The sequence below is a fragment of the Mesoplodon bidens genome (assembly GCF_964165515.1).
Source record: "Mesoplodon bidens genome assembly, chromosome: 4".
Taxonomy (NCBI): domain Eukaryota; kingdom Metazoa; phylum Chordata; class Mammalia; order Artiodactyla; family Ziphiidae; genus Mesoplodon; species Mesoplodon bidens.
In genome coordinates, this window is record NC_138160.1 from 154736737 (window position 1) to 154761901 (window position 25165).

Sequence of the window (25165 nt, forward strand, 5' to 3'; positions counted from 1 at the left end):
TTCCACAACTCACTTTTCATTTCCATTAACAGATGAGGCATTCCAGAAGAACTCACTGCCCTGACTGGGATAACAGAGAAAGCTGGGGACATGAAAGCTACAGTGGAAGTCACAAACGGAAAAGGAGATCCCACAGTAGTACACAAGAGAACAGACATTGTAAACCACGTCACCAGCTTAAAGAATCTTATTGGTAAATTACGCTTGAACTAGTACCATTTTAACACTAATAGTTGTAATGACTTGTCATTAGCTTATATAGCTTTCATCTGTCAGATTGTTTTATAAATCAGTCAACAAATACTCATTCAGAAAATATTTACTGAGTGCCTCTTATATGCTAGACACTGCTGTGAATAGAACAGAGTTCCTACTCTCACATATCTGTGTACATTTGGGAGCTGTAGGAAACAGTTGCTGGAGTCCCAGCTGCCAGTAATATAGTTGTGGGAAATGAGACACACGAAAGTTAAGTAAGTGATTAAAGGACCAGTGTGTGCCTTTAACTTGTATGTAGTAGGGAGAGCTGTACATTGGGGCACTTATTTAGGGTTCCACAAATGAGAGCTAATGAAGGGTCAGGAGGAGTTCATCCAGATGGAAAAATAGCATGTGGTGTGTGAGAATGTTAAAGTGTGTTGGGGATTAGTTGCTTATACTGTATTCTACAGGTTATATTTGTAGATAAGGCCAGTGGATATGTTTGGGATTTTTAGAAGCTTGGCTGTTGTAAGAAGGACCTCATTAAAAATTTCCAATGGCATGTGTCCTGTTCTGTTGTATTCTTACCAGTGTAAAATTTGGAGGTACTACGTTTATATAGAATTGAAGGAATTTTTCAAGTTCCTAAATGATTAAACAAAGCCTAGGTGAATAGAGTTTCTTTCATTCTGTCCTCCGTTAATTTCCCTTTCTCATTTGTTTTTGGTGGTTCTATGTTTTCTCCTTGTTTTGTGCAGATGTTCCACTGGGACTGTTTGCCAGATTGCTTTCTAAATTAGCCAACTGGCGTTATTTAAAAAACAGTATGCAATTTTTTTCCTTCTCCATGCCAAAACAGACTTGTTCTGTAGAACAGTGAGCTTGTTGTTAATCAGTGCAGACTAATCATTCTTCACACACTATCATATGGAGGGAAGAGGGAGAATCTATGCCAGGATTTCAATGACCTGAGCTAATTAATGTATTATACAAGAATATCTGTACCCTATATTATGATAACTACAAAATACTCTGTAAGCCTTAACATATAGTACTAACCATTCATGGATTTATTATGCATTGTATGTGTCGAAAGGAAGTGATATGAATGATGAACAGTTATTCATATTCACAATTAACCACATCAAGATGATACTGAGTCAGTGCAATAACCACTAGGCCAATAGTTTCTTCTTTGATATTGGCACCAGAGATGTCTGGTGGTAATTGCTCTCCGTAATCTGGAGTAATCTAATAGTCTTTTTCAAGATTCAAATCTTCATAAGAGTTTTTCTTTTGTAAAATTATTGGAAAAAAAATGAAAAATACAGAAGCATATAAAGAAGGTACTCTTGGTAGGATGCTAGTCCCTCATTTGGATGTAAAGTTATTTCTTCTGAAAAATATCTTTGTATACAAATCTTTGCCTCTGAATATTTCCTGAAAATAGGTTCTAAGAAGGGACAGTTTCAAGTGAAAGGGTGTGACCTCTTATAAGGCTCTTGCTACATATTCACATATTTTTCCACATATTTTTCTAGAAAGTTTGTACCAAGTTACACTCCCTACGACATGCTGTCACTAGTCTTGTGTATTTTGAAATGCCAAGAATAGTGTTTTCTTTTCATTTGAATGTTTAAATTTCTGCTGAATTTGTCCTCTGTCATGTGCTTATTGAACACTTGAATATTTTTTTAATTGAAGTCTAGTTGATTGTGAACATTATTTTTGTATTCTTAGCCTATTTTTTCTATTAAAGCATATTTTTCTTATGATTTATCAGCGCTTTTATTGTATATCAATTATCTTACCTTTTTTCCTATATATTTCAGAGTGTCTTTTCTTTCTGATTTGTAAGTAGCCTGTGAATTGCTCCCTTCCTACAAGCTTAATCAATTAATTCTACACAGGAAGACTGATGTGGCTGTGAACACTGTGAACACATTTTATATCCTTAAATGTCTTGTTGTAACATAGAGTATCAAGCCTTAAACCGGTGATTCTCAAACTTTAGTGTGAATAGAATCACTTTGGAGGTATGTTTAAAATGCATATTACCAGATTATTCAGTGAGTCTGACCTGGGGTCCAGGGATCTTCATTTTTAAAAATTCAGTATTTCGATATTGTTAATAAACAGACCACCCTTTGAGAAACACTGTTTTAAGCCCTTTAGCCTGGCATGCAAGATTTTGGATGATCTGTTCCCAGCTTATTTATTTGCCTATGTTCCCCTATGTGAAAATTGCTCTTGCTGAAATTGTCTACTTACTATTTCCTAAGTAACATGTAGACAAACTCATCTCTAAACCATTCTGGCTAAAAGTACTCTATAAATGTAAGATGGTCATATGCCATTTTTCTTTCCTGGCACCACTTCTACTTCCTACTTTATCCAAATCCTGATGTCCCTATAAGATGCAACTCTTCCCTTCTTTTTCACGAAATCTTCCCTGACCATTTTAAGCATTATGAGTTTTTTCTCCTAAGCACTCATATCCAGGCTTTCGGCATTTCCTGCATGGTTGAGTTTTGTTTTATTTTTGTGTGAGTAATCTCAAATTGAACAGTTATTTGTTGGCAGGGATTTTGCCTCATATATTTTTTATCTTCCACAGGACCTGTGTGGAAATAGAAACGAATGCCCATAGCCTCATTAGTCTTGGCTGTTTTAAAGAACTACAGTGAAATATTCACTGGACATTCAGTGACTATTTTTAGAAATTCAATCAGTCTGTTCATCCTATTCACTCTGTCCATATAGCCTTTATAATTCTGTAGACTTTGTTTATATAATCTCTAAGGCTCGGTTGTTGTAGGCTGAAGAGGTCCTCATCTTTTTAGTTTATCCTCATAGTATTACTTCACTCCATGTTTGTTATTCTATAGATTATTTATGGATTATCAGCAGCTCTAATTTCATGCACTAGTCCCGCTAAGGATTATTAGTGTTAGAGTTTTCCGATACATTTTAGACTTTTATGGGAAGGATGTCTTACAGAATTAAACAGATGCCCTTTAGAGTATGGTAATTTCTAGTTTGACGTATTGTAGGTCTCTCCCTTAACGGTTCCAAGCAACTGATCAGATCCCTGACTTAGACCCAGATTTAGACCCTAATATCCTGAGTTGTTTCTCCAATGGCTAGAACTTAAGGCTGACACTGGGGAAAGGGGGTTTCTGCATCTCCCCAGCCTGGATTTGATGCCAGCCCTGTTGAGTAGCAGTTTTAGAGATGCTTCTCCTTTATTTTTGCATAAACCAGCCTCCTGAGAAAAACGAATGACAACATATTCTGGGAAAAAGAACGAGGTTAGTGAGGGCAGTCTAGTTAACATCTGTCACTCCATTACTTGTCAGGATTATTTTAGCTGGTGTGTCTGACTGGGCAGGTGTCCCCTCTCTCCCTCAGTGCTCCACGTGCATCCCTCTTGAAGCTTCCCACTGTTGGAAAGGATACTCATCCCAGGTAGAGAGGGGGACAGGAAACTGGGTCAGTTGACTCTGTCTTTTTCTTTCCATCAAATCAAGGCTGCTTAACTGGAATCCATTGACTTCCTTAGGTCCATGATCTCTGAAATTCCTTGCCAAGTTTTGTTTACGCATTTGTGTGTTTCTTAGGGAAGAGGGTCCATACCTCTCAATTAGATTTTCAAAGGGATCTGTAGATTCAGCAGTTAAGCACTATGGGGCTTACCTGGTGGTGCAGTGGTTGACAGTCCGCCTGCTGATGCAGGGGACACAGGTTCGTGTCCCGGTCCGGGAGGATCCCACATGCCACGGAGCGGCTAGGCCCATGAGCCATGGATGCTGGGCCTGCGCATCCGGAGCCTGTGCTCCACAACGGGAGAGGCCACAACTGTGAGAGGCCTGCGTACCGCAAAAAAATTAAAAAAAATAAAAAAAGAAGGTAAGCACTATGGCACCAGATGATGCTGTTTTCCCTGAATTCTTGTTTATTTCACAAGCAGGAGTGACAGGAAATTCAAAATGCAAAGGGAAGTAGGGGGTTGGGAAATCCTAAGCAAGCAATGACAAGAACCTTTTCTCATTTGAGGGGCATATATTTTGGATATTTTTGGCACATGAAGCAGCCTTCAAAAACTGTGTTGCCTATTTCTCAGAAAGATACAGGAAGCTCGAAATAGAGGAGAGGAGATGGAATAGGTGGTGTGTATAATAATACTGGCACATACAATAGGATTTAGAATGTGCTCTACAACCATGGCAAATCGTTTTCCTTCTAGGGATCTCAGTGTAGTCATCTGTAAAATGAAAGGCCTGAAATATATTTAAGATTCCTTTTAGCTCTAATACACCTTTTGTGAAAGAACTCTGTGTGCCAGAGATACCTAACTTACATTAAGAAGGAAAGGAATCCTGTTTTGCCTGCCTCATGTTGTGTGTGGCTCTGCAAAAGGAAGAGAGCTTAGTTACAGATGCATATATCATAAGATTGATGAATTTCAGAAGAGCAGTTTTGTGAATTTTTGGTCTTAACTTTCACCAGAAGGTAAAGGGACACTTAATCAAGTAAACACTGAATATGTTGAATGATTTGACCCAATGTTTGTTCCTTCATAGCAGTATATATTAATAGAGATATATGTACCCATTTGCTTGTTGGTTAAAGTAAAATTATTTAAGTTTTGTGAGTTAAGTATAAATTCTAATACATCAATTTGTATTTTTTTCTTTTATTGAGTTAGCTGTTGAAACCAGGAATTCTTGAGAGAATGTTTTATTTTAACCACATTAAAATGTGGTTAAACGTTAAAGCATTCTAGAATGAAAAGAGTAATTTTAAATCCTTTAATGTGTTTGCAGTCATTATTTAGAAGCAAGGTTCTTGATTGAGAGATATTATCGGGACCGGAGATACATTGATGAATACAGAAGTGACTGCTGCAAAAGATACGTTCTTAACATTGATGAATACAGAAGTGACTGCTGCAAAGGATACGTTCCTAACATTGATGAATACAGAAGTGACTGCTGCAAAGGATACGTTCCTAACATTGATGAATACAGAAGTGACTGCTGCAAAGGATACGTTCCTAACATTGATGAATACAGAAGTGACTGCTGCAAAGGATACGTTCCTAACATTGATGAATACAGAAGTGACTGCTGCAAAGGATACGTTCCTAACATTGATGAATACAGAAGTGACTGCTGCAAAGGATACGTTCCTAACATTGATGAATACAGAAGTGACTGCTGCAAAGGATACGTTCCTAACATTGATGAATACAGAAGTGACTGCTGCAAAGGATACGTTCCTAACATTGATGAATACAGAAGTGACTGCTGCAAAGGATACGTTCCTAACATTGATGAATACAGAAGTGACTGCTGCAAAGGATACGTTCCTAACATTGATGAATACAGAAGTGACTGCTGCAAAGGATACGTTCCTAACATTGATGAATACAGAAGTGACTGCTGCAAAGGATACGTTCCTAACATTGATGAATACAGAAGTGACTGCTGCAAAGGATACGTTCCTAACATTGATGAATACAGAAGTGACTGCTGCAAAGGATACGTTCCTAACATTGATGAATACAGAAGTGACTGCTGCAAAGGATACGTTCCTAACATTGATGAATACAGAAGTGACTGCTGCAAAGGATACGTTCCTAACATTGATGAATACAGAAGTGACTGCTGCAAAGGATACGTTCCTAACATTGATGAATACAGAAGTGACTGCTGCAAAGGATACGTTCCTAACATTGATGAATACAGAAGTGACTGCTGCAAAGGATACGTTTCTAACATTGATGAATACAGAAGTGACTGCTGCAAAGGATACGTTCCTAACATTGATGAATACAGAAGTGACTGCTGCAAAGGATACGTTCCTAACATTGATGAATACAGAAGTGACTGCTGCAAAGGATACGTTCCTAACATTGATGAATACAGAAGTGACTGCTGCAAAGGATACGTTCCTAACATTGATGAATACAGAAGTGACTGCTGCAAAGGATACGTTCCTAACATTGATGAATACAGAAGTGACTGCTGCAAAGGATACGTTCCTAACATTGATGAATACAGAAGTGACTGCTGCAAAGGATACGTTCCTAACATTGATGAATACAGAAGTGACTGCTGCAAAGGATACGTTCCTAACATTGATGAATACAGAAGTGACTGCTGCAAAGGATACGTTCCTAACATTGATGAATACAGAAGTGACTGCTGCAAAGGATACGTTCCTAACATTGATGAATACAGAAGTGACTGCTGCAAAGGATACGTTCCTAACATTGATGAATACAGAAGTGACTGCTGCAAAGGATACGTTCCTAACATTGATGAATACAGAAATGACTACTGCAAAGGATATGTTCCTAGACGTTATCACACAGATGTTGAAAGCAGTTATCGAATTCACTGCAGTAAATCTTCAGTCCGAAGCTGGAGAAGCAGTCCTAAAAGGAAGTGTAATAGACACTGTTCAAGTAATCAGTCACTTTCGGTATGATTGATTTTGTTTTTATTTTGGGTGGATACTTATTTGTGTGTAAAAGCTCTTACTGAGCCAATAAGTTTGAAAAAGTTTATAATACTATATGAATATAATTGTGTTTATATTACTTGAATCCTTAAAGGAAACTTCCAAATTCTTACAACTTATCTGCATTTATTAGTAAGTCCTCATTTGCCCACATTTACTCATTTTCTGCAGACCAGATCATGAGGTTCTTGATTTTAATGTTAAAAATATTTTTATCTTTTATAACATAATCATATGAAAAGATGAAGCACCCATCTTTTCTTTCATCTTAAACATTTTTTACTTTAAAAGAAACCCCTTTTCCAGTACTTGGAGACAAATGTAGAAAGTTGCACTGGTGGATACTTACCCTGTGTATAGCACAATCTGCAATTAGTTCCATTGGAGTTCTGAAAGTGGGTGCTGAAGGGGAAATTATTGTCCAGAAAGCCTGCCCTTTTTTTTTACACTCATGAATCTTCACTTGTTTGCAGTAAACTATGAATTATTATTTTCCTCCCCAAGTTTTCTTCACTAGAACTATCATTGATTAGATCAAACATTGACATTAGCCTTTATTTTCCCCTTTTATTTTAATAAGTATGTTTAAAAATATTGCTCAGTATCAATTTGTACTAATCTTGACATTTTAAAACATTTTCCTGCCAAACTAGACATTTCAACTCACAGCATAGGCTATTTTATAACGAGATTAATAGATCATGACATTGCATTCTTTAAATTTCAGACTTCAATTAAGTCAGTATTTTAGAGACAATTGTGTTGTTTTTTCTATTGCCACTTTAAGTAACTTATCTGAAAATCTTGCCATGTTTTTCTTCTGTAACATAAACTGTGTCCTGTGAATTTCTGGGGACTGAATTTGAAATTGCTCCTGCCAACTGTTCGTGGCCTGGTTCTTATCTGAATGCCTGAATATCTGCCCGCTGAATGAATTGCGTATTCTGCCCTGAATTCACTCTGCTATATTGATTGGCAGGACGATCTTGGTGCTGCCCACTTGCCGTTCCAGAAGAGCCACCAAAGGAAAAGATCCAGGAGTATAGAAGATGATGAAGAGGGTTACCTTATCTGTCAAAGTGGAGACGTTCTAAAAGCAAGATGTATAGAATATTTTTCAACACTTTTTAAACTTTGCAGACAGAATAATCTTTTTAAGAATAGTTTGTCAGCGGGGGGCTAAAGAACTCTTCATTGTTTTTTTGTTTTTTTTTGTGGGTTTGTTTGTTGTTCTTTTGTATTTCTTCTTTTCTATAGAGTTTAAATATTTCTACTCTAAAGTTCCAAAATAATCAGTGGAATTTGAGATTAGAGCAAGAAAGATAGCTCTATCTAAATTATTTTTGTAGCAGCTGAAAATAAAATAATTTGAGTGCTGGAACCTTAATTATGCTTTAATAGAGAGCATTTGAAAAAATTCCACACTTAAGCATTCATTATTTGAATAACTGATAATTTGTACTCATGTACTTACACTTCTTTCTCCCCCCTCACTTTAGATGAAATCGTGAACACTTTGGGAGAAGGGACCTTTGGCAGAGTTGTAGAGTGCATTGATCATGGCATGTAAGTTTGTTGTTTTTCTTTTTTGAACATTCTGATATTTTTGGTGGAGAAGGATCCATAATTTAGATGAAATGGAATTTAAGTGGTAGCTATGTGTTTTCCTGGGAGGTATAAGTATTCAAAAGTTCTTGGACTGTGTATGATTTATTTACCATAAGTATGGATTTTGACCAAGAATGTTGAAAATTTTTATCAGATGGAGTTCATTGAAATTAATGTCTGTGTTCAAGTGAAGACTTTCCCAGAACTTAGGTCCTTAGCTTTCTATAAGAGATTTGGAGTGCTTTACCCTACTTTTGAATTGCAGAGACAATAAATTAGCATGTCTAATCTTCTTGGTTCAAAAACTTTTATTTCCAAAGGATAATATTTGCACGTTAGGGTTAGCTTCTCAAACTATAAATAAATTATATTACTTGAAGCCTACAGAATAAAGTCCAGATTCTTTAACGAGTTATACTAAACTTTTTGTTATTTGACCCTCTCTGCTTCATTTTCACGTTTTCCTCTAGGATCTCTATTCTGCAGTTGCAAATTTTTTTGTAAGTGAACGTCTTACAACAGTTTAGTGGAAACTGCACATTTCTAAATTGACATCTCAACTTTTCATCATAAAATAGTTGAGGATGTAATTTCCAGCTTATTGTAAAAGGAGATTTTTTTAAAAAAAAAACATATTTCTCTTTCTAAATATGTTTGGGGGACTCTAAATACAGTAGCTTGATACCTCCTGTCATCCATGAACAAACTTTTCTTGAATACTTAGAAATGCTTTATCTTGAACTTAAATTTTACTTCTCTTTTCATAAAGAATATTATCCTAAGTGTCTTTTATTATCACCCTTTCCTCTCTATGACAAAAATGTGACCATAAAGTAAAATTTTAAGATATTTTGAAATACTTTGACTTAGGAAAGTTGCTAAGAATTCCCATATATTCTTCACCCAGATTCCACAAATGTTAACATTTTACAGTGTTTAATCATTCTCTATATTTACATGTTATATGCATTTTCAAGTTTTGCCAGCTTATCTACAACCTGGTTCACATTTCACTAGTTGTCCCATTTAGGTCTTTTAAAAATTTCTTGAAGTTCCAAGACTTGAGTATTTGAGATATTCCAATGAATAGTATTCAATTGATCAAGTAAAAATCTGTTACAAATTTTGATACTTATTAGACCTAAAATATACAATGTAATTGAAAATATATCTTTTATTGAGATGGTTGGGGCCTTTGAAAAATGAGTTCCTGTGTCCATAGATAAATCTTACTGTTTTAACATTAAGTTTCCATTTTTCTTTTTTTTAATTGACAAGTAATATGAAAGCTTATAAGTTTAAGGTGTATAATGTTGGTTTGAACATTTATATACTGCAATATGATTACTATAGTAGCATTAGCTAACACCATTATCCATTTTTCATTTTTATAGCTATTAGCACTGTTCATTTTTATAGCTTATTAGCAGTTAGAAAACTTGTCCATATGATGAAGTAGATGAGACTAGAAGAAGTTTTGTCACAGCAGTTTTATAGTAATTCTTTTAAGTCTTGACATATATGCTATACATCATAGGGAGATAAATCATTAAAAATTTATTTTGATGATTATATATCAGACCACAACTTCATTGGGACCTTGTCAAAAGAAATGAGTTTGGAATCGGTTTGCTATCCAGCAACTAGAAAAATTTTTGCCTCAAAGAATTTTTTCTTTCTTTTTTATAAACAGCCTGGGGCACAAACCTTGCCATATTAATTTCACGTGCATGGGGTTCTCTTTTGTAATGCGGGAAGGCCATAGTGAAAAATGCAGGGTTGACTGCTGGCTTGTATTCAAGAAGATCAGGTTTAGAAAAGAGGACCGAAGGAAGCTGAAGATTTGGAAATCCTTTTCCTCAAAATCATTTACGGCTTTTTTTTTTTGGCCGTGCCACATGGCTTGCGGGATCTCAGCTCCTCGACCAGGGATTGAACCTGGGCCCACGGCAGTGAAAGCTCATGTCTTAAGCCACTGGACCACCAGGGAATTCCCTCTGTACTTTTTAGGAAGTACTACAGATGCCCCGGTCTAAAACACGCTACCCTACATTGTTGCTATTTATACCTATTCGCATCCGTGAATGCACTAAACATTTTTTTGGCTTGATGACTTATTGCTGGTGTCTCCTTTGCCAGAATTATCTAACAAACTGATAGTTGTCTTTCTTCTCTGAAGAAGTCTGAGCTCCCCTAACTCTGATGGTTAGGTTCTTTCTTCTCTCTATTCCTTATACCAGGCACTTCTAACCTAATGATAAGTTGTTCAAGTGTCTGTCTTTTCCATTAGACTGTGAGGTACATGGAACAAGCTCTTTCTAACAGTGATTCCAATGCAACATCTGGCACATTCGGTGCAGCCTGGCGAATGAGTGAATGTTTTCAGCAGTAGTATGTTCAAGGTTTATATTTTTATCCTTTTTTTAAAAAAAACTACTTATAATATCTAGGTAAATTTTAACTTTTGGAAACAAACATTAACGTTCATAAGTATTAAGAGAAATCATCACTCTGTATAATGTATATTTTGTCAAAATGTTTTGAAAAAAATGTTTATAGATCTGCTATAATATACCCTGAAAGATTATTTTAGGAAAATAGCATAGAGTGATTGGTACTTAACAAGATGATGCTTTAGAGCAGGGGTCCCCAACCCCTGGGCCGTGGACTGGTAGGAACTGGGCCTAACAGCAGGAGGTGAGCAGTGGGCGAGTGAGTGAAACTTCATCTGCTGCTCACCATAGCTTGCATTACCACCTGAACCATCACACCCTCCTCTCAACCATGGAAAAATTGTCTTCCATTTAACCGGTCCCTGGTGCCAAAAAGGTTGGTGACAGCTGCTCTAGAGGATACATGTCTTCAACGCGCTTCTGTACATTTACCATTTTCATTTTGTTTTTAAGGGGTGGCATACATGTCGCAATGAAAATCATAAAAAATGTGGGACAATATCGTGAAGCAGCTCATTCAGAAATCGAAGTATTGGAACATTTAAATAGTACTGATCCCAATAATGTCTTGTAAGTAAGAAACTTGGAACTGTGATCCATTATGTTACATGAAATAATCAGAATTCTGTGAACTGAATTATTTGTATTCTGATCTGTTTCAGCCGATGTGTCCAGATGCTAGAATGGTTTGATCATCATGGTCATATTTGTATTGTGTTCGAACTCCTGGGACTTAGTACCTATGATTTCATTAAAGAAAATAGCTTTCTGCCATTTCAAATTGACCATATCAGGCAAATGGCATATCAAATCTGTCAGTCAATAAATTGTAAGTATACTTGTTAAATTTTTAAATACCAGTAAATTAAAGGTTTTATTGGACAAGCAACATATCAAACCATTGTCACTAAAAATGCACGTTGCAAGTAAAGATGAAACCACTTTTGATCCCTACCTCTACTACTAATTCTCCTTTCCCCCGGTACAGATTAAATTTGTAAGTGAAACTAATAATGTCTTTTTGTTCTTTTGTAGTTTTGCATCATAATAAATTAACCCATACAGATCTGAAGCCTGAAAATATTTTATTTGTGGAGTCTGACTATGTAGTCAAGTATAATTCAAAAATAGTAAGTTACACTTGTTTTAATTTTGGTAGTTGTCTTTAAAATTAATTTAACTTGGTGATCCTTGGATGAGGAATTTTACCTTTGAGGCTTATTATATCCTGACGTTTAACCCAAAAAGGGTAATCCTTTGCCTTTCTCATGGGGTTATTTTGAAAATCAAAAAGAGAATTCATGTGCAAGCCTTTTGGATAGTGCTATAAAATATTTCATATCTTTATTGATCTTTCTGTTTACTTAACTGTATCTCTAGAAACGTGATGAACGCACACTGCAAAACACAGATATCAAAATTATTGACTTAGGAAGTGCAACGTACGATGATGAACATCATAGCACTTTGGTATCTACACGGCATTACAGAGCTCCAGAGGTCATTTTGGGTTAGTAGATACCAGACTTCCTGATATTTTAATTGAAAAAGAGATTTTTTGTTCTCTATAGCTTTTATTGGGGGGCAGGTAGTTGGGAGATAGCTGTAATTTTCTCAGCAGTGTACAGAAAATGTTTTCTGTTTTCATAAAAGCTGTCTGGACATTGCTATAAATATTTTTCCTGAGTGGGAAAAATGTGATATCATCTGTAAGGATATTCCAGGTGGTGGTTCTTTTTGAACAAGTCAGTCTTACAAGATCATAAGAGAACAAGCTGTATTGGCTAAGTCCATGACAGCAGTGTGATTTTGAAGCGATGTGGGCACCTCTTTTCGTCTCATCACAAAGCATGGTGCTGGGGAAAATGCTAAAGATTTGGCTGGCAGACGTCTAGATGTAGGGTGGATGGAGGTTAAGAGGAGAAGAAAGAGGGGCTAGTCTATGAGGAGAGCTTCTTTGATCATCTTTGACATGGGACAGCATGGAAAGGAAAATTAGTTAAGGTGCAGCGTTTTTCAATATTAATAAAAGGGAACTCAGTGAGGGAGAGCACATCTTATGCCTCAAAATTTAAAAGTTCGAGACCGAGTCATGTTGATAGAGCAAGGAAGTCAGGGATGGATTTGGGGGCTTGGAGACAGTGGGAAAAATTCAGATCAGGTGATATTGGGAGATAGTTAAATGGTATAAGCATATTACTTTGCCAAAAGTAAGTTTCAACCGAGGTTGATAGTAAAACATCTTTGTGGAATCAGTCTTTTCCACTTTTTACCTTTTGTCTAAGAGGACTTGGTAGTTGAGAATATGAGTGTGAGAGCAAACTAATGATGTTTACCTAGAGTAAAGAATTAGTAAAAGGGACAGGAAATTAAGAATAGTTTGTAGTGCTGGCTAGTAGAACTTTCCATGATGATAGAAATGTTGTATATCTGCACTATCCAACATGGTAGCCATTAGTAGCCACACGTAGACTACTGTGTACTTTCAGTATAGCCAGTGTGACTGAGGAACTGAATTTTAAATTAATTAAACTTTTCGATTTAAATAACCACATGTGGCTAGTGGCTACCACATAGGATAGCACAGGTTTGGAGCTCATCTTTGAGAGTGATGTTACTAGGATTTCTGCTTAGTATGGTCTGAAAGAAGCTGCTGTGTTGCAGTAGTTTAGAAAGTGTATTCATGGTTGAGGACTGAAGCCTGCAATGAAGGTAAAAGAAAAGAGTGTGGGAGGAGATTGTGGACAGATAGGTATTTTCAGAGCTTAAAAAGAGATAACTTGCTGTGTTTTATCAATTTTAAGAAGAAGATTTTTCTCCACATTTTAACATGTGAGGAAACATAAGACAAAACGGCATTTTTTCTTGGTTATTGGTTCATAAAACAGTGGTGTATCTTACAGTTAGTTAATGGCCTCCTCCTAGATTGTGTAAGATACAGTGATTCCTAGTAATAATACAGTCCCATGTGTGGCCAGGCTGGGGATAGTTGATATAAATCTGAAATTGGGGTTATTGGTGTTTAGGAAAAGAAATGAACAGATGGGAAGATTAGAAGGGTTCTTTGTGTGTTTGTGAAGTGTTACTCCTGAGGATTAAGGCAGAATTAGGTTGAAGAGGAAGATGTTGTCAGGTGCCACCACTGAGGAGGGCAGTTGGTCTCATGTCTTGGGTGTTGGTAGTAAACAGAAGTTGGTAAAAGTGAATGATGTGAAATTCCAAAGAGTATGAGAGCTGAGCCATAAGAGAATGAGGTAGTTTACAGTCACTTGGGAGAAAGCTGTACTGGGAGACAGGAGTAGCTGGAAAAGAAAACTTTCATCTTAGATCCAAGCTCTATCATTTGCAGATTTTGTATGTGTTACTGTAAGTAGAAACCATGCTCCATTATCCTTTTGTTCAAGTGATAAGTACCATGAGGGTTAACAAAAATGGCTAAATCATAGTCAAGTTCCTTGAATATATTGTTTCTTCCTTTGTCTTTAAATTCAGTAATGTTACTGAAAGTAATTGAAATGTCTTTTAAAGTAGGTTTTATTTGTACATTATTTTTTTATTAAAAACGTAATGTATAAAAGGTTAAAACATCTGTATGGTTTAGGTTTACTCTTTTCCTTTCTAAATAGATAGAGACTTAAGGCTAGGTGTTTTTTTCTTTTCTGCATAATGTTACTATTGAGAATTCTGAAGGAGAAAATATATGATCATGTATAGACAACCTGAAAGTACATATATAGATACCTGTCTATGTGAACTTTAAATATCTGTATAATTCTGCTTATGGGTGACACTGCTTATAATATCCATTATAATTCTTACATAATTTATGTGACACTACTATTTCTTTTAATGGAAGAAATAAACTCAGATATCAAGCTGATGGTAATTGATAAGGGGTTAGTAATTACACTCTGAGGATAATTATTGACCTATGTTTGCACTAATAAAATGTAAAATTTCATAGAACAACCGTTAAGTGGGTATAACAGTGCTCCTCATTGCACAAGCAATTCAGAGACTATGGAATATTTGCTAACCCCTCTTACTTTCCATAAAATGCCTCCTCCCCCAGGTTAAAATACTGTAAGTTGATACAGGGATATGGAGGACTCTGAAAGCATACTGAATAATGTTTGGTATAAAACTAAAAATGTAAACCCTGAATTTACTATCATATTCTCCTAAATGGGCTATATAAAGAGAGCACCCACATAGGAAAAGATATTGTGTATTGGCAATTAAAAATGGTTGCATAATAAAATGTTTGGTTTTGTTTTTAAATAGCTTTAGGTTGGTCTCAGCCATGTGATGTTTGGAGCATAGGTTGCATTCTTATTGAATATTACCTTGGTTTCACAGTCTTTCAGGTATGTATTTAGTAAATGTTACTTACTGATTCATAATGAGCTTTAATGTTAAAGGCATGTTAAAGTTTTTGTTTCCATATTGGAAAGTTGCCATAGTGTCATTATTCTTAAGATGTAAACTTCCATGTGCAAAATAGTCATCCTTCTCTAAAACCATAGTCGAATGAAATACTCTCAGTGAATGGTCATAATTCATTCTGCATGTGGAGCTTTTAAACACGTGGTTCATATTGACTTCATATGATCCATTTTATTGTGATGTTCTTTCATAAATTTACATTAGTGTTACTATGGTCAGTTTTAATTCAGCTCTGGTTATGTTGCACTTTTATTAAAAGAATTCAGAAACAGTAAGTTGTATTAAGCATGTATGACACCCTAGGCACATTTCTAAGCACTGTGTGTATAAAAATGAAAAGACAGCATCTCTCTCCTCAAGGAAGACATACACAGGATAGACATGGGAAAACGTACAGTACAATGTGATACTTGCTATAATGGAACAATGTAGAAGGGAACCCAGAAAAGGTGAACAGTTAAGTTTCCTTCGAGAAGGCATCACTGAGGAATAGGGAGTTTAATCCAAGCTATAAGGAAGAGTAAGAGTTTGTCAGAAAACTAGAGTGTGTGATGGCCATATCAGGAAGAAATGGTATTCATAAATGCAAGAGGCATAAAGGAAGCTACTCTAGTTGAGGAAGGATGAATAGTGCTGCCGGAGTGTCTTGGATAAATAGGAAAATGGTGTCAGTAGGCAAGTACTGATTCATAGTGGACTTGTTTGCCATAGAAAGGTATTTGTTTTATCCTAGGAGTCAGTGGTTTCCAAATGTAGACCGGTCTAAAATGAAAATGATTTTGTAGGGTTGCCGTTCTGGCTTTCATTTAGAAATTATCTCTCCTCTTTTTTTTTTGGTATTAAAATGTTCTTTCTATGAAATGATAATAGTTATTGGCTTACTTGGCAGAACAAAAAGGAGAAAATATTATTTAGGTCTCTACTTGTTTTGCTCATAATTTTGCTTATGTCGGAAAACTAAAAGTCTTGAAAGCTTCAAGTGGTGTAACCATTGGAGAACTTTAAGAGGGTTGTGATTTGATCAAGGTGTGTTGTTGGATGGGGTGAGGGTGGTAAGGAAGTTCCTGGCTAATACTGTCAAGGTTGCTTTGAGGTTATGGCAATGCAGGATGAGGAGGGAGGAAGCTGTGATGAATTATAAGTCACTTAGGTGGCTGTTGCAGAATATATGTGTTCACTGCTATGGGGCACCTCACCAAACTTCTGTCTACTCCGTAGAGATCTGTTAAAAGTACTCTGAGTTTGTAGACAAGTTTGATATCTAGAACGTAGCTGTCGGACATTTCTCGGGGGTGGTGTCTGGTTTTGTGGTAGTAAGCTATAGGGTCAAGGAAAAAGTTGAGCACAGTGCATGCTTTCTTCATTCTGACACATATAAAATCCTTCAGATGGTTTTATGATTGTAAATCATTCTGAGATCTTAAGCGTCGATTATTAACTTTGGTGTGAGATGTTGTTTATATTTTAATTCCACCCTGCAAAATAGTCTTCAACTAAGGAACTTTTTGAAGATAATGGAGCTTGTATTATTTATTCCTGTCATGACTTAAGAACATTTTGAAAGCAGTGTGCTAGGCACAGTAGTTAATGGATTTAAAAAGCATTGCACATAGACTCTGCTCTTCAGAGCAAGGATTGGCAAACTATATCATATCTGATGCCTGCTTTAAAAAATGAAAAAGGGACGCGGAGATCACCTTCCTCCCCACGGATACACCAGAAATACAGCTACACGTGGAACAACTCCTACAGAACACCTACTGAACGCTGGTAGAAGACCCCAGACCTCCCAAAAGGCAAGAAACTCCCCACATACCTGGGTAGGGCAAAGCGGAGAGATTCCCGCACAGAGGATCGGTGCCAAGTGGCACTCACCCGCCCGAGAGGCTTGTCTGCTCGGCCGCCAGGGCGGGCGGTGCTGGAAGCTGAGGCTCGGGCTTCGGTCAGAGCGCAGGGAAAGGACTGCGGCTGGCGGCGAGAACTCAGCCTGAAGGGGGCTAATGTGCCACAGCTAGCCGGCAGGGAGTCCGGGAAAACTCTGGAGCTGCCGAAGAGGCAAGAGACTTTTTCTTCCCTCTTGGTTTCCTGGTGCGCGAGGAGAGGAGCGCTGCTTAAAGGGGCTCCACAGACGGGCGCGAGTCACGACTGAAAGCGCGGAGCCCAGTGACGGGCGTGGGATGCTGGGGCTGCTGCTGCCGCCGCCAAGAAGCCTGTGTGCGAGCGCAGGTCACTGTCCACAACGCCCTTCCGGTAGCCTGTGCAGCCCGCCACTGCCGGGGTCCCGGGATCCAGGGGCAGCTTCCCTGGGAGAACGCACGGCGCGCCTCGGGCTGGTGCAACGTCACGCCGAACTCTGCCGCTGCAGGCTCGCCCCGCACTCCGTGCCCCTCCCTCCCGCCCGGCCTGAGTGAGCCAGAGTCCCCGAAGAGGCTGCTCCTTTAACCCTGTCCTGTCTGAGCGAAGAACAGACGCCCTCCGGCGACCTACACGCAGAGGCGGGGCCAAATCCAAAGCTGAGACCCAGGAGCTGTGAGAACAAAGAAGAGAAAGGGAAACCTCTCCCAGCAGCCTCAGAAGCAGCGGATTAAAGCTCCACAATCAACTTGATGTACCCTGCATCTGTGGAATACATGAATAGACAACACATCATCCCAAATTGAGGAGCCAGGAGTCAGTGCTGTGCCTCTGAGGTGGGAGAGCCAACTTCAGGACACTGGTCCACAAGAGACCTCCCAGCTCCACATAATATCAAACGGCGAAAATCTTCCAGAGATCTCCATCTCAACACCAGCACCCAGCTTCACTCAACGACCAGCAAGCTACAGTTCTGGACACCCTATGCCAAACAACTAGCAAGACAGGAACACAACGCCACCCATTAGCAGAGAGGTGGCCTAAAATCATAAAAAGTCCGCAGACACCCCAAAACACACCACCAGACGTGGACCTGCCCACAAGAAAGACAAGATCCAGCCTCATTCACCAAAACACAGGCACTACTACCTTCCACCAGGAAGCCTACACAACCCACTAAACCAACCTTAGCCACTGGGGACAGACACCAAAAACAACGGGAACTACGAACCTGCAGCCTGCAAAAAGGAGACCCCAAACACAGTAACATAAGCAAAATGAGAAGACAGAAAAACACACAGCAGGAGAAGGAACAAGATAAAAACCCACCAGACCTAACAAATGAAGACGTAATAGGCAGTCTACCTGAAAAAGAATTCAGAATAATGATGGTAAAGATGATCCAAGATTCTATTTCCCAGATCCAAAATCTTGGAAATAGAATAGACAAAATGCAAGAAACAGTTAACAAGGACCTAGAAGAACTAAAGATGAATCAAGCATCGATTAAAAACACAATACATGAAATAAAAAATACTCTAGAGGGGATCACTAGCAGAATAACTGAGGCAGAAGAACGGATAAGTGAGGTGGAAGATAAAATAGTGGAAATAACTGCTGCAGAGCAAAATAAAGAAAAAAGAATGAAAAGAACAGAGGACAGTCTCAGAGACCTCTGGGACAACATTAAACGCACCAACATTCGAATTATAGGTGTTCCAGAAGAAGAAGAGAAAAAGAAAGGGACTGAGAAAATATTTGAAGAGATTATAGTTGAAAACTTCCCTAATATGGGAAAGGAAATAGTTAATCAAGTCCAGGAGGCACAGAGAGCCCCATACAGAATAAATCCAAGGAGAAATACGCCAAGACACATTTTAATCAAACTGTCAAAAATGAAACACAAAGAAATCATATTAAAAGCAGCAAGGCAAAAACAACAAATAACACACAAGGGAATCCCCATCAGGATAACAGCTGATCTCTCAGCAGAAACTCTACAAGCCAGAAGGGAGTGGCAGGACATAATTAAAGTGATGAAGGAGAAAAACCTGCAACCAAGATTACTCTACCCAGCAAGGATCTCATTCAGATTTGATGGAGAAATTAAAACGTTTACAGACAAGCAAAAGCTGAGAGAGTTCAGCACCACCAAACCAGCTTTACAACAAATGCTAAAGGAACTTCTCTAGGCAAGAAACACAAGAGAAGGAAAAGACCTACAATAACGAACCCAAAACAATTAAGAAAATGGGAATAGGAACATACATATCGATAATTACCTTAAATGTAAATGGACTAAATGCTCCCACCAAAAGACACAGATTGGCTGAATGGATACAAAAACAAGACCCATATATATGCTGTCTACAAGAGACCCACTTCAGACCTAGAGACACATACAGACTGAAAGTAAGGGGATGGAAAAAGATATTCCATGCAAATGGAAACCAAAAGAAAGCTGGAGTAGCAATTCTCATATCAGACAAAATAGACTTTAAAATAAAGACTACTAGAAGAGACAAAGAAGGACACTACATAATGATCAAGGGATCGATCCAAGAAGAAGATATAACAATTGTAAATATTTATGCACCAAACATAGGAGCACCTCAATACATAAGGCAAATACTAACAGCCATAAAAGGAGAAATCGACAGTAACACAATCATAGTAGGGGACTTTAACACCCCACTTTCACCAATGGACAGATCTTCCAAAATGAAAATAAATAAGGAAACACAAGCTTTAAATGATACATTAAACAAGATGGACTTAATTGATATTTATAGGACATTCCATCCAAAAACAACAGAATACACATTTTTCTCAAGTGCTCATGGAACATTCTCCAGGATAGATCATATCTTGGGTCACAAATCAAGCCTTGGTAAATTGAAGAAAATTGAAATTGTATCAAGTGTCTTTCCTGACCACAATGCTATGAGGCTAGATATCAATTACAGGAAAAGAGCTGTAAAAAATACAAACACATGGAGGCTAAACAATACACTACTTAATAACGAAGTGATCACTGAAGAAATCAAAGAGGAAATTAAAAAATACCTAGAAACAAATGACAATGGAGACACGACGACCCAAAACCTATGGGATGCAGCAAAAGCAGTTCTAAGAGGGAAGTTTATAGCAATACAATCCCACCTTAAGAAACAGGAAACATCTCGAATAAACAACCTAACCTTGCACCTAAAGCAATTAGAGAAAGAAGAACAAAAACACCGCAAAGTTAGCAGAAGGAAAGAAATCATAAAAATCAGATCAGAAATAAATGAAAAAGAAATGAAGGAAACCATAGCAAAGATCAATAAAACTAAAAGCTGATTCTTTGAGAAGATAAACAAAATTGATAAACCATTAGCCAGACTCATCAAGAAAAGAAGGGAGAAGACTCAAATCAATAGAATTAGAAATGAAAAGGGAGAAGTAACAACTGACACTGCAGAAATACAAAAGATCATGAGAGATTACTACAAGCAACTCTATGCCCATAAAATGGACAACCTGGCAGAGATGGACAAATTCTTAGAAATGCACAACCTGCCAAGACTGACTCAGGAAGAAATAGAAAATATGTATAGACCAATCACAAGCACTGAAATTGAAACTGTGATTAAAAATCTTCCATCAAACAAAAGCCCAGGACCAGATGGCTTCACAGGCGAATTCTATCAAACATTTAGAGAAGAGCTAACACCCATCCTTCTCAAACTCTTCCAAACAATATCAGAGGAAGGAACACTCCCAAACTCATTCTACGAGGCCACCATCACGTTGATACCAAAACCAGGCAAGGATGTCACAAAGAAAGAAAACTACAGGCCAATATCACTGATGAACATAGATGCAAAAATCCTCAACAAAATACTAGCAAACAGAATCCAACAGCACATTAAAAGGATCATACACCATGATCAAGTGGGGTTTATTCCAGGAATGCAAGGATTCTCCAATATACGCAAATCAATCAATGTGATACACCATATTAACAAGTTGAAGGAGAATAACCATATGATCATCTCAATAGATGCAGAGAAAGCTTTCGACAAAATTCAACACCCGTTTATGATAAAAACCCTGCAGAAAGTAGGCATAGAGGGAACTTTCCTCAACATCATAAAGGCCATATATGACAAACCCACAGCCAACATTGTCCTCAATGGTTAAAAACTGAAACCATTTCCACTAAGATCAGGAACAAGACAAGGCTGCCCACTCTCACCACTCTTATTCAACATAGTTTTGGAAGTTTTAGCCACAGCAATCAGAGAAGAAAAGGAAATAAAAGGAATCCAAATTGGAAAAGAAGAAGTAAAGCTGTCACTGTTTGCAGATGACATGATACTATACATAGAGAATCCTAAAGATGCTACCGAAAAACTACTAGAACTAATCAATGAATTTGGTAAAGTAGCAGGATACAAAATTAATGTACAGAAATCTCTGGCATTCCTGTACACTAATGATGAAAAATCTGAAAATGAAATCAAGAAAACACTCCCATTTACCATTGCAACAAAAAGAATAAAATATCTAGGAATAAACCTACCTAAGGAGACAAAAGACCTGTATGCAGAAAATTATAAGACACTGATGAAAGAAATTAAAGATGATACAAATAGATGGAGAGATGTACCATGTTCTTGGATTGGAAGAATCAACATTGTGAAAATGACTCTACTACCCAAAGCAATCTACAGATTCAATGCAATGCCTATCAAACTACCACTGGCATTTTTCACAGAACTAGAACAAAAAAATTCACAATTTTTATGGAAACACAAAAGACCCCGAATAGCCAAAGCAATCTTGAGAACGAAAAACGGAGCTGGAGGAATCAGGCTCCCTGACTTCAGACTATACTACAAAGCTACAGTAATCAAGACAGTGTGGTACTGGCATAAAAACAGAAAGATCGATCAGTGGATCAGGATAGAAAGCCCAGAGATAAACCCACGCACATATGGCCAACTTATCTTTGATAAAGGAGCCAGGAATGTACAGTGGAGAAAGGACAGCCTCTTCAATAAGTGGTGCTGGGAAAACTGGACAGGGACATGTAAAATTTGAGATTAGATCATTCCCTAACACCATACACAAAAATAAGCTCAAAATGGATTAAAGACTTAAATGTAAGGCCAGAAACTATCAAACTCTTAGAGGAAAACATAGGTAGAACACTCTATGACATAAATCACAGCAAGATCCTTTTGGACCCACCTCCTAGAGAAATGGAAATAAAAACAAAGATAAACAAATGGGACCTAATGAAACTTCAAAGCTTTTGCACAGCAAAGGAAACCATAAACAAGACCAAAAGACAACCCTCAGAATGTGAGAAAATATTTGCAAATGAAGCAACTGACAAAGGATTAATCTCCAAAATTTATAAACAGCTCATGCAGCTCAATAGCAAAAAAACAAACAACCCAATCCAAAAATGGGCAGAAGACTTAAATAGGCATTTTCCAAAGAAGATATACAGACTGCCAACAAACACATGAAAGAATGCTCAACATCATTAATCATTAGAGAAATGCAAATCAAAACTACAATGAGATATCATCTCACACCAGTCAGAATGGCCATCATCAAGAAATCTAGAAACAATAAATGCTGGAGAGGTTGTGGAAAAAAGGGAACACTCTTGCACTGCTGGTGGGAATGTGAATTGGTACAGGCACTATGGAGAGCAGTATGGAGGTTCCTTAAAAAACTAAAAATAGAACTACCATATGACCCAGCAATCCCACTACTAGGCATATACCCTGAGAAAACCATAATTCCAAAAGAGACATGTACCAAAATGTTCATTGCCGCTCTATTCACAATAGCCCGGAGCTGGAAACAACCTAAGTGTCCATCATCGGATGAATGGATAAAGAAGATATGGCACATATATACAATGGAATATTACTCAGCCATAAAAAGAAACGAAGCTGAGCTATTTGTAATGAGGTGGATAGACCTAGAGTCTGTCATACAGAGTGAAGTTAGTCAGAAAGAGAAAGACAAATACCGTATGCTAACACATATATACGGAATTTAAAAAAAAATGTCATGAAGAACCTAGGGGCAAAACGGGAATGAAGACGCAGACCTACTTGAGAATGGACTTGAGGATATGGGGAGGGGGAAGGGTGGGCTGTGACAAGGCGAAAGAGAGGCATGGACGTGTATACACTACCAAACGTAAGGTAGATAGATAGTGGGAAGCAGCCGCAGAGCACAGGGAGATCAGCTCGGTGCTTTGTGACCGCCTGGAGGGGTGGGATGGGGAGGGTGGGAGGGAGGGAGATGCATGAGGGAAGGGATGTGGGAACAGATGTATATGTATGACTGATTCACTTTGTTATAAAGCAGAAACTAATTAAAAAAAAATCTAGAAACAAAAAAAAAAAAAAAAAAGTTGTTCCTCAATCAGCTATACAAACCTTACCAATTCATTTCAGAAATCAGACAGTGTAGCTCATTCAGTTTTATTCCATCTTTGAAGTAGAGTGTAATATAAATTGTACAGATGTCTAATCTAGTCCTTTTATGGAAACACTATTTTCTTTTTTTTTTCTTAACATTTATTTATTGACTTTTTTGGGGGGTTTACATTGGGTCTTCATTCCAGCACGTGGGCTTCTCTCTTGTTGCGGTACGTTGGTTTTCTCTCTCCACTTGTGGTGTGTGGGTTCCAGAGTGTGTGGGCTCTGTAGTTTGTGGCTCGTGGGCTCTCTTGTGGTGGGCAGGCTTAGTTGCCCCGCAGCGTGTGGGATCTTAGTTCCCCGACCAGGGAGCGAACCCACATCCCCCGCATTGGAAGGTGTATTCTCTACCACTGGACCACCAGGGAAGTCCCGGACACACTGTTTTCTTGTGTTATCCTTTTATGTGCATGTAGGGAAATGGAAAGTGCTAAGTTTCTTTTTCCTATTTTTTTAGACTAATGATGATAAAGAACACCTGGTAATGATGGAACGTATATTAGGACCCATACCAACACACATGATTCAGAAAACAAGGTATGCTTTTTAAGATTAAAGTCCTTATTGTGTACATGCAGTGGCCTATATTCAAACTATAGAAAACCCATCTTTGTTGTTATTGCTTATTCCAAAGACTGTAGATTTTGAATTATTTTTCATGAAGTCAAGTTTTTGAAAAGTAATGCAATATTTACTTTGTGATCCAGTAAATAAAGTGGTGTTTTTATACTCAGGTTAACCTTTGCATAAATGTTTTCCTAGGTTGATTTAAAAATAATACATAGAGTAGTAAAACGAGCTTGATTTTGGAGTCCTATCTAAATTTGAATTCCAGACTGTTGCAAACCACATGTACGTCTTTGGACAAGAATACTATAAGTGGTTTCAAAACATAGCTTCACCGCAGAAGTCATCCAGGGAATTGTTAACGATTTCTAGCCCCATTCCAGATCTAGTGAAATCAGAATTTACAGGAATGGATCTAGGAACCTCTGTTTTTGAAGCTGGCATTGTTTCACATATGGTACAACTTAGGTGGGATACTAAAACTTCAGAGGGTACAAGATTAGGAAAAATACCATATAAGGTATCCAATATAATTATTGCTGAGATTTTTAGAAATTGTATGTTTATGTATATATAGAGAGATGTCTATGGTTCCATATTTTCCCCCAATCCCCTGTTTGGGGCAGGGTAAGAATGTGGGTTTGGGGTTTCTTTTTTTCTTAAAATTTAATCCAGACTTCTCTTTCCTATAGGAAACAGAAGTATTTTCATCATAATCAGCTAGATTGGGAGGAACATAGTTCTGCTGGTAGATATGTTACGAGACACTGCAAACCATTAAAGGTAAAACAAAAAAACCCCAAAAAAACCTGTTTTAACTATTTTTTATTGTCTTTCTTAAACAAAGTCATTTCTCCCCTCAGGAATTTATGCTCTGTCATGATGAAGAACATGAGAAACTGTTTGACCTGATTCAAAGAATGTTAGAATATGATCCAGTGAAAAGAATTACCTTGGATGAAGCATTGCAGCATCCTTTCTTTGACTTATTAAAAAAGAAATAAAATGGAAATC

General features: G+C 37.6%; 1 pseudogene across 1 annotated transcript; it reads left to right on the forward strand.

Annotated features, from left to right (window-relative positions):
- LOC308616799 (dual specificity protein kinase CLK4-like) lies at positions 1 to 25165 on the forward strand (annotated as a pseudogene). The gene is made up of 14 exons: positions 1 to 193; positions 960 to 1025; positions 5028 to 5098; positions 6537 to 6690; positions 7742 to 7832; positions 8229 to 8295; positions 11244 to 11360; positions 11453 to 11619; positions 11826 to 11920; positions 12171 to 12300; positions 15075 to 15157; positions 24042 to 24121; positions 24844 to 24934; positions 25015 to 25165. The product of its transcript is annotated as a dual specificity protein kinase CLK4-like (transcript).